Source organism: Papio anubis, chromosome 7 (assembly GCF_008728515.1).
Source record: "Papio anubis isolate 15944 chromosome 7, Panubis1.0, whole genome shotgun sequence".
Lineage (NCBI taxonomy): Eukaryota > Metazoa > Chordata > Mammalia > Primates > Cercopithecidae > Papio > Papio anubis.
Window position 1 is genome coordinate 25,256,483 of NC_044982.1, and position 12,976 is coordinate 25,269,458.

Consider the following 12,976-nt stretch of genomic DNA (forward strand, 5'->3'; position numbering starts at 1 on the left):
CATGTATCAGTTTTGTTGGGGGAAGAGGGAGGGGAATGATTCTCAGAAAAAGGAAGGACATATCCTCCGCTTTGCTGAAAACGGAAATAAGGAATTATCAGTTCAGGGTCAGTAGAAGCCACAGGGCCTGGCTTCCTTCTGTTGGGCTCCTTTGGAATGATTTTGTTTCGTTTTGAAAGGCCCGAAAGCAACTTGAGCCAGATAAATTGTTCTAGGGTGACAGTTTTTAACAGGGAGTCCACAGATCCCTAGGACTTTGAGAAGTGTGTCTGCGAAGTGCCTTAAGTTATAATTAATGTTGCATGTACTTGTATTTTTCCAGAGATGAGAGTCTCTGGCTTAAATTATAACTCGGAGATTCAGAGAGCTATAATTTTTTGTTTAAAGGCTGAGAACCAGTTTCAAGGAGAGGCCTTCAAGTCTGAGTTGTACATCTTGGTCTTGGCCCTAACTTGAGAACTCTTCCTGATTGGTGACTCGTGTATGTAGTGATAATATCAAGAAAAGTGTGCAAAGCACCTTAGGTATACCTATAGACGGTCATGTTGCAGGAAGATGAAGAAGGTTTCACTTTTTCAAGTGCTGGCAAACTAGAAATCTAGAAATCGTTTTTTTTTTTTTTCTTTGAGACTGCCTTGCCCTGTTTCCCAGGCTGGAGTGCGGTGGCACCGTCTCATCTCACTGCAACCTCCGCCTCCAGGGTTCAAGCGATTCTCCTACCTCCGCCTCCTGAGCAGCTGGGATTACAGTTGTGCACCACCACACCCAGCTAATTTTTTGTATGTTCAGTAGAGACAGGGTTTCACCAGGTTGGCCAGGCTGGTCTTGAACTCCTGACCTCGTGATCCGCCCGCCTCAGCCTCCCAAAATTCTGGGATTACAGCCGTGAGCCACCGCGCCTGGCGTGGAAATCTAAAAATCTTAGGTGGACCCACAGAAACCCATGTACTTACTGAAGCCCATGCTGCAGAAAGATGAAGGTTTCACTTCTTCAAATGCTGGAAAACTGGGAATCTAGAAATCTGGGACCCCTGCAGTTCTGTCCTAATGCCTCCTATTCTCTTCTTTCTCAAGCCCACTCAGAGCTCCCTAATATTCTGTATTATCATAGTATTGACTCGTTGGAATGAACACAAATATCTCTTTTACCTGGTGTCTTAGCATGTTTGTGTTGCTGTTAAGGAACACCCGAGACTGGGTAATTTATAAAGAAAAAAGGTTTATTTGGCTCATAGTTCTGCAGGCTGTACAAGAAGCGTGGCACCAACGTCTGCTTCTGGTGAGGGCTTCAGGTTGGTTCCACTCAGGATGGAAGGCGAAGGGGACCCAGGTGTGCAGAGATCCCATAGTGAGACAGCAGAAATGAGAAAAAAGGGGAGGCGCCAGGCTTGGTTCAACTTCAGTTCTCATGGGAACTGAGTGAGAACTCACTCCTGTGAGAATGGCACCAGGCCATTCACAGGGATCTGGCCCCACAATCGAAACACCTCCCACCAGGCCCCACCACCCACATTGGGGATCAGCCTTCAACAGGAGACTTGGAAGGGCCAGACAAAGCATGTCCAAATCATAGCACCTGGTCTTCTGCTGAGTTCTGAAATAATCCAGGCCCTCATGATAGTGACAAGATAACACATTTATAAGGAACTTCCTCCAAGTGGCCGTTTACCCTGTGCCCAACACAAATGACCTTCCCCAGGTTTCCAACCTTGGTTCTTGTTTTTCCTCTTATTATTCTCTCTGAGTGACCCAGTCCAAATCCCCAGCTTCCAGTGGCCTCTCTGTGTTTTTAGCACTCATCTCTCCTCTGAGCTCTAAATCTGCCTATTTAACGGGTCCTAAAGACAACATCTCAATGTGGTTGTCCCACAGGCCCATCAAATCGCTGGGACTAACGCTAAACTCATCACCTCCCTTCTACCTCCCAATCATTCTTTCTCCTGAAGTCCTTATCTTGGCGAATGGTACAGAAATTGATTCAGTTTCCCAAAGGTTTTTTTCATCCACCTACCACATCATTACTTCCACAATCTCAATGAGTCCAAAAAAGATTCTCTCCCCATATCTTGATGACATTACGTCCTAAATGGCTATAAAAGCTCCTTTCCTCTCTATCCCACATCTTGCGATGCCTAATCACTCTAATTACTAGCTGGTCTTCTCACTCTCCAGTTGATCTCCCTGATTGCTTCCAGAATAACCTTTTTCTAAAAAACAAATTGGGTCATGTTATTTCCCTGCTTAAATTGTTTAATCGGTCTCTATTGCCTTTATGACAAAACCCAGACTTCTTGGCGTGCCTACTGGGGCCGTGTCTGACCTGACTCCTAGCTCTCCAGCCTCCTCTGTCTCTCTTCTCCTTCTGGCTCATTGCTTCGTCAAAGTAAATCACTTATAGGTCAGAAAACGTATCTTTTCATTCATCTTCTGAACTCAGTATGGGCGTACTACATTTTTAATGCAGCTGTTTTGGGTGGAGGCCTTAAAAACACTGTTACACTTCGCATTCCAAGTTGGGTAACAAAACGACGTCTTCACACCATGTCAGTGCTTCATTCCATCCCTGCCCCCTAACCTATTTCTAACATTAATGCTGAATCTCAGGCCATCCTTGAACATGAACCTCATTTCTGAGCCTCTCATCCTCCCTTCACATCATGCCTTATTCATCTCTCCAGATCCCACCGTGTCTGTAACATACACTGCAGGGGTTGGGGTCGGTGATGGGTAACGTTCGGTTATGAGGTTAGGGAGGGGGCAGATCTGGGGATGGATGTAGGAATCAGGGAGGTTGCATACACCCTTTGGTAGCAAACAATAGTTTTGCATGTTAACATGACTGGTTAAGCATGGCTAAGTGCAATGGTACCCTCTGATTGACCAGCTTGTATTGTCATGCTTTGTTCTTACAGATGCCATCCTGCCAGCTTGGAATGTCCATTTTCTCCACCAGTGACCCATGCCTCACAGAACTAATTTCTATTCATCTTTTGACCAGTTGTTACCTTCCCTGTTACTCTTCACTGACCCCAGATTGGGCTAGGTGTCACTCCTGTACACCCATGGCATAGCTACATTCTCCTGAAGTTGCCCTGATTATACCGTACTGTGATTATTTATTTGTCTGTCTCTCTCTCCAAGGCAGGGGCTGGATCTTAGTCCTCTCTCTGTTCTTAGAATTTCACAAGAACATCCCTAGCAATAGGAGATGCTGAATAAATGCTTATTGAATGAATGAATGAATGGGTGATGTTCTGTGACAGACTTCTAAAAACCTGCAGAAGCTCCACGAGCATAAATAACCCAGAGTCCAACAAGACCTATTAGATCATCTCTTTATATTCTACGCATATGGCATTGCATACCAGCATTGATTCTTATCCAGATTTTAACTTACCGTCTTGGCTACCTCTTAGGCACATCTCAAACCCTCTTCACCCTGCCTATCTGGGGGCCACTGGACTGAATCATTCTGCCATCCGAGGCTACTACTGCAGGTCCTTTCACTACTTCGGAACTCATGAAGTACTACATTGAAGGGTGTGGAATCTGGATTTCTCATGTGCTGCTAAAGGAGCTAGAAGATGCACCCCCAAAATGTGGGGAGTTGAGCCAGCATGGTGTGAACTCTGACCAAAGGGGAATAAGAGAGATGGGAGCTGGCAGGTACATTTCCTGTCCTAGCACCGGCCCCTCCAGTGGAAGGTTTTGAGGTACCATAGTTCCCAACAGCCTCTCTGACTCAGCAACAAGCTGATTCTTGTGAAGCCATGGCCAGTTTAGGCCCATTCCATCTTATGTTTGCTTTCCCTACCTCTCTTCTCTTCTCTTACTTGGGCTTCCCTGGGATTGCTGTAAAACACTAGCGTAGAAGCTTGGCCTCAGGCTCTGCCTCCTAAGGAATCTGTCCTGAGACATGTTCACACCTGCTAGTATTTCCCTAGAGAATCATGGGCCAGTGGAGGTGGAAGAGGGAAGAACACTATGCATCAGGTGGTCTTTAGAGCTTGTATGCAGTGGAGCTTGCCTGGAAGTTCAAGGCCTCAGCCATGCATCTGCTGTCCTTGTCTGTGCAAGTGAGTGGTGTTGGCCACCCTCATTTAGGGGAATTGGGCAGATGGATGCATTAGTAGAAAAAGATCCATCATTTGGAACCTGTAAACTTGTTCCTATGCAGGCTATCTGTTCCATAATTTCCTCTTTTTAAAAATCCCTATTTAAGAAATCAAATACATATATATATATATAACTTTTATGTCAGTGGTACAGCTGTGAAAATGGATCCTTACCAATATTTGTGATACATTCTGGGTTTAAATCCTAGCTTTGCCACTTACTGCTTGTGTGACCTTGAGAAAATTGGCCAGGCCAAGCCTTAGTTTCCTTAACTGGAAAAGAGTCATTAATAATAACAGCTTTTATCAGGACGTTGTTGTAAAGATGGGACAAGATAATGCATTTGTAAGCCTCAACACAGTACTGTATAGAGTAAGCACTCACAGGATATTAGTTATAGTTATTAATATTCTCTCTTTAAAATAAAATATGAGAATGATACAGTGTTAATCCTAGTATAGTAAACAAATTTAAGTTTAGAGTTTTTTTTTTTTTTTAATTTGTAGAGCTTAGAAAGGTTTTATTTTGATTTTAAGAGGTATTTTCTTGGTCTGAAACTTTTTTCTAGGGAATCAAAATCTCAGACCCAGTTTTAATCTTGCTAAAAAGGGTGAGAAGGCATGATAAAAAGTTTCTATGGAAGTGGTGTTTACCTGCCAGGTATTTTGTTTTATTGGAAATGTGTGAGAACAACGTAGGGCTTGAGACTACATAAGTGTATTTCCTATCTTCCAAATATTTTTAAGGTCTTTGTAAATAACTTTATATCAGTCCCAAATTAATAAATTTTGTGGAAACAAAAGCAGAAAGATTTTACAGTGTTGCTGTGGTCATTCAGAGAATTTGTGGTAGAGAAGATCCCAGGAACTAGCCTCTTGCCCCTTACCTGAGGCGAGCTTCAATCTGTGCCAGGTAAACAGAAAAGTACTTCCTCCAGGGAAGCACATAATCAGGATTAACAATGTATATGCTGGTAACTTTTTGCCTTTTTTTACAAAGCTGTATTAAGAGTCATTAAGCTTTGAACTATAATCTGGGTTTATTATTAACTCCTTACAATCAAGCTTCCAGTTTAACTGTTCTACTTCATTCCACAAATGCTTGTCACTTTCTGATATGGTTTGACTGTGTCCCCACCCAAGTCTCATCTTGAATTCCCACGTGTTATAGGAGGGACTCGGTGGGAGGTAATTGAATCATGGGGACAAGTCTTTCCTGTGCTGTTCTCATGACAGGGAATAAGTCTCACGAGATCTGATGGTTTTATAAAGAGGAGTTTCCCCTGCACAAGCTCTCTGTCTTTGCCTGCTGCCATCCGTGTAAGATGTGACTTGCTCCTCCTTCCCTTCTGCGATGATTGTGAGGCTTCCCCAGCCACGTGGAACTGTAAGTCCAATTAAACCTTTTTCTTTTGTAATTTGCCCAGTCTTGGGTATGTCTTTATATGAAAACAGACTAATACACTTTTCTTCTGTGTAATGGCACTGAGCACTAGAAATGCTGCCAGGAAGGGCACGGTCCATCCCTCCATAAGCTAAACTCTGCAAGCTTTCTCAAGTCACCAGTGACCACCAAGGCCCTTTATGTCTCTCCTCAGCATTTGACACTAGAGAAAACTTCTTTTTCAAAATTCCCTCTTGCGATCATGGCCTGGAGTCCTCTGGTTTTCTTCTCTCTCTCTCTGCCTGGCTCTGTCACCTGAGAGTCTAACTTCCCCGTTCCCAGCCCCGCTCCCTTATGTAGGCATGCTCCAAGAGTCAGTCATCTTCTTAGATCTTTTTACTTCCCCTATTGATAACCTATTCATTCCCTTGGCTTCATACATTGTTTTTTCTTGGATGACTCTAAAATCTAACTTTTTACCTATGATTTTTCTCTAGGCACCAAATCTATATTTTCACAGTCTTTGTGTCTCAACATATCCCCAAAACTTATTTCCTAACCTGTCCCCAATTAATTGCACAGTTTAAGGGACCACTCTTAGTTTCCTTAGAGTATGTGTTGAGGTCTTCTCTGCCCTTACCTCAGCTACCATGGCAGTACTATTCTATCACCCAAGCTTAATTGCTATTTCCTATCACTGTTGTTTCTTGTATTCTATTGAGTAAAGAACAAGCCCAAGGATTCCTATGGCTATAGGTGTTTTCTCTACTTTCATCTTTTTGCCCAGTCAAGGTTTTCTCCTGAACATTCAACATTTCTTTGCTTTTCTACAGTGTGGATGGTGATGTGGGAGGGCCTGCGCTGTTGCAGGACATGGGAGCTCTAGGGGCAGCGTCAGATAAGAGAACCTGGTTTATATTGCATCGTGTGTGAATGGCACCTCCTGGAGTTGTGCAACACAGTGCTTGGAAGTGTAAGCATGCAAGGGATGGAGTGTCACTGAGTCCTTCTGGGATGCCAAAGGCTTGAGTGACAGGAACAAGTTGAGGGGAGTTGGCAGTTCAACCCGGAAGGAAAGTTTGAGTTTTACAAAAGAGGAAAGGGGAAATAGTTTTTCCTCTGTGTCATCTACCTGGGGGAATAAAACCCTGTGTTTTTCTAGACAAATCTGTATTGAGCTGACTTCATTGTAGAGCTACCCACCAAGCCTGAGATTTGTGGCCTGGAGCTCTGTTTTCCTCTAATCCTTGTTATTCTTGGTATAGAGAGTATTGGCAGGAGCTCTGAACATAAAGGTTTTGTGTGCCTGCAGCTATACTGATAAATTAGGATAAAACCACTCTCATGTCACAACTGGACTCCCTTGGATATGGTTTTCCTATGGTCCAAAGAGGTTGGTCATAGCTCTGGTCACAGTGCTGCCTCCTGTTGACTGAAATGGCCCAGATGACTTGGCCACACCAGCAGTAGGACACCTTGGCTGATATAGCAGCAGTGTCCTCTGTTCAGGGGCCTGTGTAGCACCCAGACAGGCAGGTTGCCACCTTCCACTGCACAGGCTGTGTGGTACACACTCTTCGTGAGCATGGCTCACATAGATGACCATGGGAATGGGCCCTGAAGTTGTCCACTCTGGTGACCCTGCCTCCCTCCGGTACCTTCTCTCACTGCTCATTTCCAGGCCAACCGATGTCTCCCATTGAGCCAGCTAGGCTCTTTCCTGTCTCAGGCTGAAGCTCACACCACTGCTTCCCTTTTTTCCCCAAATTTCTGAGGTCTCCTCCTCCTTTGCACTTTCACTTCCTGAATGCCATGACCACAGGAATGAAATCAGCAAGTTCTTGTTCTCTCTCTTGACCAGGCTAACTCTTCCCAACCTTTATGGGTAGAAATAACGATGGTAATAGATAGCATTGACTGAGCGCTTATTATTCATGAAAAGGTTTACCTGCAGCATCTTACAGAATCTCTGAGGTAGATAACACTAGATGAAACTCAGGCTTAGAGCATTTCAGAGACAGATGTTCCATGACTAGAGTTAGCAATGGGGGACTTGGCCTACTGCCTGAAGAGCTTGTGCTCTGAAGGGTATGCTAGGCATCCTCCTATGACTCAGGTTAGATACAACCTCTTCCAGGAAGCTGCCCTGGGCTCCCCACACCCTGCCCCTGACCTTTTATCATGCTCCTTAGTATCCTATGCTGTCATGCAAGCTCAGGGCCTCTTAGAGGTGGTGGAGAAGAGACCTATGTTCCTTGCTTTTTCTGAGTTCCCAGAATATTAAAAACTGAAGAAGCTCCAAGACAGGATTAGAAAAATATTATGATTTTTTTTGGATATATTTTCTTCTCTGATTTGACCAAATTAAAACCTTAAATTTATAACCATATACATAGAAACCCACAATTAATATAATTCTGCTATGTGCAAGGCAGCTATAGGCGTTACAGTATAATTTTTTTTTTTTTTTTTTTTTTGAGATGGAGTCTCACTGTTGCCAGGCTGGAGTGCAGTGATGCAATCTTGGCTCACTGCCACCTCCGCCTCCCGGGTTCAAGCAATTCTCCTGCCTCAGCCTCCCGAGTAGCTGGGACTACAGGTGCACACCACCACACCCAGCTAATTTGTGTATTTTTAGTAGAGACGGGGTTTCACCATGTTGGCCAGGATGGTCTTGGTCTCTTGACCTCATGATCCACCTGCCTTGGCCTCCCAAAGTGCTGGGATTACAGGCATGAGCCACCATGCCTGGCTACAAAAGATATTTATTGAACTGTGTATGCAGAATAACTTGATATTGGGACATGAATTTAAGGTTGTAGGAGGCACATCTCGTATCAGTCCTTTTGGTGTAATACTTAAAGTCCTTTGTGAATATGTGATCGTTGGCTAATTGGCCTTTCTGGAGTCTGGATTGTTTTTTTATCCCTAACATCTAGCAGAGGATCAGGGCTTGGCACATTGGGGGTTCTAAATTCGTCTTGGTTGATTGAATGAATAAGTCAGTGAATTGTCTGTGAACAGTCTCAGACATCAGAACGATTTTAGTTAGAATCCCAGACTACTCTTTACTACTCTGACCTGGAGCACGATACTTAACCTCTCTGGCCTCAGCTTTTGTCATCTCTGAAATGCTGGTGTTATTAATAGTACCTACCTCATAAGGTTGATAAGAGGAACAAAGGAGGTAATGTACCTCATCTATAGGATGGCAAAAGTAGATTGTCATGAACAGTGCTTGGGTCCAGGGCAGGGGTGGTAGGAGACAGGTCATGGGCATCATTGTCAGCAAAGCGAGAGCCACTCCAGCTGCTTCCTTTCTCTGTGCCTTCGTGTCCCCAACCAGCTATGGAGAAGAAGGATTGGTGATCCTAGGAGAGTCTCCAAAGCACCTGACTTTGTTCCCAGGGCCCTTAGCCCCTTTCCACATTCTGCCACTTGATGGGCAACAATAAGCAGATCTTACCTTTTAAATAACACTCTGCAGCCCAGCAAGCATCCTCACCCACATCAGTCCACCAGGCATTCTCACTCACATTATTAAATGAGGTAATAATCTCATTATCTCAATAATTTACATTATCTCATTTATAATTATTATCTCATTTAATAATTACTCTTTTAATCAATATTAAATGGCCTACGGTGTCAGGAAATTCCTGCTCTTGTTATATCATTCCCGGCACCTTCTCCTCCCCTAATGGCAGAGTTATCATGGAGGATATTTGTTCTTGTATTTACTGAGTTCTTTGGCAACATCTTCATTTTTGTTTCACATCTAGTATTTAAGGAATCTCATGGAGAAAAGCCTCATTTCAAACTTTTCTGTTTCCAAGTGGCCAGATAGAGAGTGGGCTACTTGGTCCAGGATCTCTAACTCATGCATGCCCTTGTATTGAAAAGCAGGGCACAGCAGCACTCCCTGTCTGGGACTCCACCATCTTTTCTGTCCATTTGGAATCACAGGGTTCTAAAGCTTGGATGGAGCTTTCTAAGCGTGAGCATCCACATTGCTCCGGCATGTGAGAGCATTGGCCACTTCTTTTCTTTTGCTACAGATTCTCCCTGGATAACTGGATCCATTCTGTCTGACGATCATGTCCTAACTTGTGTCTCGAGCCTCAAGCTTCAAACTCAAAAGTCCATGCACCTAGTTGACATCTCTCTTGGATGTCTAATGGGCATCCCAAATGTGTCGTATTTAAAAAGAAATGCTTACTTTACTCCCAAATCCTAACTCTTTCTCTCTACCCCGGTCAATCAATAGCACTATCACCTACCCTGTTCTCCACCAGAATTCCTTGCCCTCCCTCCCATGTGACATTCATCAGTAAGTCCTGAAGACCCTGCTTCTAAAATATATCTCAGATGACATGTCTTTCTCTTTGTCTCCATTGTTCCATCCAGACTCTGGCCACCATCATCTTTTTTTTTCTTTATACAGAAATAAACCACTTTATTCTCAGTGTTGCTAATAGTTTAAATTACAACAGTAAGAAAGCTTTTAATGTTTGATTAAATGTTGCTAATGTTTTAAATTACAACAGTAAGAAAGCCTTTTTTTCACATGTGCAACAGATTTGTTTATTTATCAATTTATTTTTTGAAATGGAGTCCCTCTTGTCGCCCAGGCTGGAGTGCAATGGCGTGATCTCTGCTCGCTGCAACCTCCACCTCCTGGGTTCAAGCAGTTCTCCTGCATCAGCCTCCCAAGTAGCTGGGATTACAGATGAATGCCACCACGCCGGGCTAATTTCTTTGTATTTTTAATAGAGATGAGGTTTTACCATGTTGGTCAGGCTGGTCCCGAACACCTGACCACTTGATCTGCCCGCCTCAACTTCCCAAAGTGCTGAGATTATAGGCGTGAGCCATCACACCCGGCCAACAGATTTATTTTTTAAAGGAATGGATTTTGAGAGAAAACAATGTGAGGCAGAGTATGGAATAGAAAATAAATACAAATGTAGGCGATTTTGCTAATTGTTTTATAACCACAACAAATTAGTACAGAGAATGCCCTGTGCAAAACACAATAAAGGTTCAAACATCGAGATGTTCCCTTAGCAAGGCTGAAAATTTCAGTCTCTGGTATTTGGAATTTAGGCTGCAGTCCTTGTTTTTGGATAGACCACTGGTGGGTGGCACAGTCCATGCTTTTAACCAGATTTAAACAGAAGAATGGCCACTTTGCCCAGGTAGAAATGAAGTGTTTGGTTTCATGTGTCGGGTAACTACGGAAGTTCCTCCCCGCGATGCAATGTCGTGTGGGGTTGTACATCTTGTTACATTCCTTCTTGATATGAGCCACAATGTTCTTCTCTTTGTTGTATTTCCCCAGCGCCTGAGTAGCACACTCCACCGAGTTCTGTTGCATCTCTTCCGACATGTCCGCATTTTTGATCACGGCCTTTTGGTCACACATGGTTACCCATGGAGAAGGGGGCTAGCCGACTGCAGCGGTCTCCCGGGGAGGTGCTAGCATCGCCCGGCTGGAGCTGCCATCGCTGCCGAAGCCGTGGTGCATCTAAGAAGAAAGCTTTTAATGTTTGACAGAAAGTTTTAAAGGTCACAAAACAATCATATTTTCCCCTTTGCGAAGACTACTTTACATAGTTTCAGCTTGCATGGTCATTTAATTTTTTTTAAATTTTTAAAATTCTGTTAAATTACAACTATAAAATGGACCACCTTAACCATTTTTAAGAGTAGAGTTCAGTGGCATTATGTCCTTTCACATCGTTGTGCAACTATTGCCACATCCATCTCCAGAACTCTTTTTATCTTGCAAAACTGAATCTTCGTACCTGTTAAACACTAACTCCTCTGCCTCCCTGGGCCCCTGGCAACCACCATTCTACTTTCTATTCTGTTAATGTGACTCTTCTAAGTACTTCATATAAGTGGAATCGTATAGTATTTGTCATTTTGTAACTGGCTTATTTCACTTAGCATGATGTCCTCAAGGTTCATTCATGTTGTAGCATGTATCAAAACTTGCTTTCTTTTTAAGGCTGAATAATGTTCCACTGCATGTATATACTACATTTTGCTTATCCATCCCGTTCATCATAGGACACCTAGGTTGTTTCAGGCCACCATCAGCTCTTCTCTCAACTGTTTTGACAGCCTCCTGATTGTTCGCTTTAATTCCAGTCTTTCCCTTTCCATCCTCTTCTTTGCTGAGTTTCGAAAAAGGCAAAGCAAATTTTGTTGCTCCTCTTTACACTTCTTCAGTGACTTCTCATCATGCTTGGAATAAAAGGTAAACATCTTCATCTGAATCACAAGACCTCGTAGTTCTAAAAACTCATGACCTTTACAACCTCTCATGCCTCTTGCCTACTGTATTCCCAGGTCAAGTTTTTTCTGGGTTTGTTTATTTGTTTGTCTCATCTCAGACTCTTTGTGTCTTTGGTTCCCTTTACCTTGAATCCTCTTCACTTTTCATCCCATGGTGGTTGGCTTCTTCTTATCTTTGGGATGATAGTTAAGTGTCACCTCTTCAGAGACATCTTCTCTCACTCTATGTATAAGATTCCTTGTTATTCGTTGTCTTCATTCTATTTATTTGTAGGTCTTTTGTTTTTGGTTGACTTGTTTCCTACTTCCTTTTCCCTCATGATGTAAGCCCCTTGAAGGCACGGTCTATGTCTATTTCATTTACTTCTTTTTTTTTTTTTTTTTGAGGCGGAGTTTCGCTCCTTTTGCAAAACCTTGCCAGGCTGGAGTGCATTGGTGTGATCTCGGCTCACTGCAACCTCTGCCTCCCAAGTCAAGCGATTCTCCTGCCTCACCCTCTGGAGTAACTGGGATTACAGGCATGTGCCACCACACCTAGCTAATTTTTGTATTTTTAGTAGAGGCAGGGTTTCACCATGTTGGTTAGGCTGGTCTCGAACTCCTGACCTCAGATGATCCACCTGCCTTGGCCTCCCAGATTGCTGGGATTACAGGTGTGAGCCACTGCACCTGGCCCTCATTTACTTTTGTACCCTGAACATCTAGCTGGTATTTAATAACCACTTGTTGGATGAATGAATAAATATCCTATTTAAGGAAAGAGTGTGAGAGAAGATACCACAATCGAGTCTACTTTTTCTTTCCTTCCTTTTTTCCTCACTCTCCCCTCATCCCGCCTTCAAAACATTCTAAAATGTTAACATCCCTCACAGTTAAGAAGAATCACTGGTGTGTAATGATCACTCCTGCTCCGGAAAACTGGTTGAATTGCCTCCTGATGCAGAGGCCTCTTGATGTAGACAGGGAGCATACCCCAAAATTTTCCTTAACTTTCTCCACTAAAAATGATCACTTTTCCAGCCTTGCCCCATGTCTCTGAAAAGGCAACCTAATTTTGCAGTGGTCTAAATAAACAAGGCAGGAGAAAAGAAATTAAACCTGGAGAGAGAATACCCAAGTAGTATGTTTCAAAGTGTGACGTGTAATTTTGTATTTTCTGCTGTTTTGCATTGCC

General features: G+C 43.3%; 1 protein-coding gene and 1 pseudogene across 3 annotated transcripts in view; one reads left to right on the forward strand and one right to left on the reverse strand.

Moving 5' to 3' along the window:
• STON2 (stonin 2) overlaps window positions 1-12,976 on the forward strand; it is a 169,257-nt gene that overhangs the window by 13,002 nt on the left and 143,279 nt on the right. Inside the window, exon 1 of one of the 3 annotated variants that reach the window (XM_031667932.1) lies at window positions 5,412-5,502. The exons of the other annotated variants lie outside the window; for them this stretch is intronic. The gene's annotated coding sequence lies outside the window, so the exon portion shown is untranslated. Of the gene's footprint in view, window positions 1-5,411; window positions 5,503-12,976 lie in introns of those variants that run through there. 3 annotated transcript variants of the gene reach the window in all.
• LOC116275698 lies at window positions 10,659-11,013 on the reverse strand (annotated as a pseudogene).